This window comes from Mastomys coucha, unplaced genomic scaffold (genome assembly GCF_008632895.1).
Source record: "Mastomys coucha isolate ucsf_1 unplaced genomic scaffold, UCSF_Mcou_1 pScaffold6, whole genome shotgun sequence".
NCBI lineage: Eukaryota > Metazoa > Chordata > Mammalia > Rodentia > Muridae > Mastomys > Mastomys coucha.
In genome coordinates, this window is record NW_022196912.1 from 29,745,602 (window position 1) to 29,748,763 (window position 3,162).

The 3,162-nt window shown below is 36.3% G+C and overlaps 1 pseudogene; it reads left to right on the forward strand.

Moving 5' to 3' along the window:
• The first annotated feature begins 1,411 nt into the window (after positions 1-1,411).
• LOC116080551 lies at positions 1,412-1,882 on the forward strand (annotated as a pseudogene).
• The last annotated feature ends 1,280 nt before the right edge of the window (positions 1,883-3,162 follow it).

The following is a 3,162-nucleotide window of genomic DNA, read 5'->3' on the forward strand; positions in this document are numbered from 1 at the left end:
TTGTACAATCCATATACACTTTCAGCTTGTTTGTACGTGACAGTGTCTTGCTGTGTACAACATAATGGCCTTAAAATCTTGCTTCTCCTATCTCAGTCTCTATTATAGCATTGTTTATTTCATGTTTTTACACTATACTATGGTTTTCAGAACAGTTTACATATTTCAAAAGTATTTATACAGCCAAAAGAAACGTAGACAATTAAATTAAATAAATTGGGAGGTGGCTTGTAAGAGAACAACAAAGAGGGAAACTGAATGCTTTGCTTGACTTTGGAACTATTGCATCAAGTTTGAAGAACTCTTTATCTGAGATGAATGCTTTTCCAAATTATCACAGTCAATGAGCCAGATTCTTACCCTCACCTAATGTCTGCGCCACCCTCCAAGTAGAACCATTGTTCATTGAAACAGTTGATGAATGACTTTATTGATAGACCATCTTAATACACTCACCATTTCTTAAATGAATGCAACCTGTTCTCTGTGGGTTGAGAATGAAGACAATCACTCAAGTCAAATGGCTTTGACCATAGCAGGAAGTCTATATCCAAAAATTGTGCCTACAAGTCATTCCTTGGCGCAGCAAAACTGTCAACTCTCAGCTTAGCTATGATGGAGGTAAAATCCTTTGGTGATGTGAGGGTCATTGAAGTACAGCCTTATTATAATGAAATCCAATGTGTAAAAATTGTTCTTATTTTGGGCTTGTACCACAGTAAAAGCCAGATTTTAAGCTCTACTCAATACAAAACAAACAAACAAACAAGCAAACAAAAAGACTATATATCTATGTTCATTTAAGAAAATACTAGTACTGATGTATTATTTTAAGATATACAGTTAATATGTTTGGAGTTATTTAAAATTTATATTGAGAAAAATATATGTATTTTCATTGTTGCTGTAGATAAACATCTACATAAGACTGTTAAATTGCTTGTTGTTCTATATCAAGCAACTTTTATAATACTCATTTTTATTGTTATAATATTTTATAAGTTTAAAATAATATGACACAAAAGGTATTGTAGGTATTGAAGGGGGAGTCTCTGGGAGGAGTTGGGGTACAAAAGGTAAACAAGAATGTGATTTAATTCTATTTACTTAAAATATGTTTTTAAATGTTAACAAATTCAGATAAATTAAAATCATGTATCTTTTCTCGTCATAATGCAATAAAAGTTAAATCAATAAAAAAATTTAAAAAAGAGAAAATATCTTAAAAAAAAATGAGTTCAAGGTCAGCCTGAGTTTTGTAGCAAGTTTGAGGACAGCCTAGAAAAGTGAGACTGTCAAAAAAAAAGAAAGAAAGAAAAGAAAAGAAAAGAAAAGAAAAGAAAAGAAAAGAAAGGAAAAGAGAAGAAAAGAAACAAAAAAATCAACCAAATAAACAAAAAAAGAATGCCCTTTCCCCTGGCTGGCAGGGAGGAGGCAGCATGATGCCTGGAGTTACTATAAAAGAAGTTAACCAGCAGGAGTTCATCAGAGCTCTGGCAGCTTTCCTCAAAAAGTCCTGGAAGCTGAAAGTCTCTGGGAAGCTGAAAGTCCCTGAATGCACTGACACATTCAAGCTGGCCAAACATAAAGAGCTGGTTCTACACAGGAGCTGCTTCCACAGCACTGCACCTATTCCTTCGTGGTGGTACAGGGGTTGGTTCCATGACCAAGATCTACTAAGGAGGACCGCAGAGAAATGGTGTCAGGTCCAGCCACTTCAGAAGAGGCTCTAAGAGTGTGTCCTGCCGGGTCCTCCAAGCCCTGATGGGGCTGAAAATGGTGGAAAGGGACCAAGATGAAGGCAGCAAGCTAACACCTCAGGGACAGAGAGATCTGGACAGGATCACTGGACAAGGGGGCAGCTGCCAACAAGAAGCATTAGAACAAAGGATACTGGGTTAATAAATTTCCCCATTCACTAAAAAAAGGCAAAAATAAAGTGACCGAACAAAATAAAATAGATTATTAAAATTAATAAAAGGGAATTGTTATAATTTTATACAAATTTAAAGAATTAAAATTAATGTTTGCATAACTACATCCCAGCAATTACAATTAGCTAAGCTAGAGTATATGACTTTATTCTCAGAAGGACCTCCACTAACACAGTTTACTCAGAAACAAAAATAAAGTAGATCTAGGGTCTATCTTGTTTACAATAGGTAAGTTCATTGAATTAGCAATTAAGTATATTCTGACACAGAAAATGTTAGGCACAAAGTAGCTTCCCTTGTAAAAACTAATTAAAGAAAAATGATATTATTCTTTTATATGCTCTTAGAAAATATATTAAAACTAAATATGTTATAAGTCATTATCGAAGACCAACCAGCATTCCATGACACCAGAACATGTTAACAGATAGTATTATTGCTAGAAACCAATGTCCATTTTGAGCAGTGTGTGTGTGCCTGTGCATATGTGTGTGTGTGTGTGTGTGAGAGAGAGAGAGAGAGAGAGAGAGAGAGAGAGAGAGAGAGAAAGCGACAAAGAGAGAGACAGAGAGAGACAGAGAAACAGAGAGACAGAGAACCTGACAAAGAGTAAGTGTGGAAGTCAGAGGACAGCTATTAGCAATCAGTGTACTTGTACAAACTGTGATGGTCCAAGGATGGAAGTCAGCTAGTTAGTCACCATAAAACCCGGCCATCCCTAGACTTACAGAAAATCAGGCACAGGAAGAATTAACTCAAAGGTACCTACCTGTAAGAGACACTGTCGTCCTTGGGCTCACAGATAAACACGAGTCTGGAATGTTGAACACACAGGCATGTTCTTTCAGAGGAAGGGACACATAATCTGTGAACCACCCAGAATGTGTTGAGCAGAAATGGCTAATAGCCTGGTCACCTTTGCACTGTCTTTGTTGCCAAGACCACACAGGATCCCCCTCCAAATCCTTATACCATGAGCTTGTTTTTCTCAGTCAGTCTAAAGAACCCATCTTTGTGGAAGGTGTCATGTACTTTATAAACAGTTCCAATATAGTCTTGTTTAATCTTTATTTAGCTTAATTTGTGGCTTATAGTACACACATGATTGAGTTATCACCAGGAAAATTTTCACCAAATTGCGCTTAACTATGCCCAAAATAAACTACCTTGGGTCAGACTCCTGATGTTTAAAGTAGTACTAGCTTCTTAGTTTTGTCAAACTGAACTA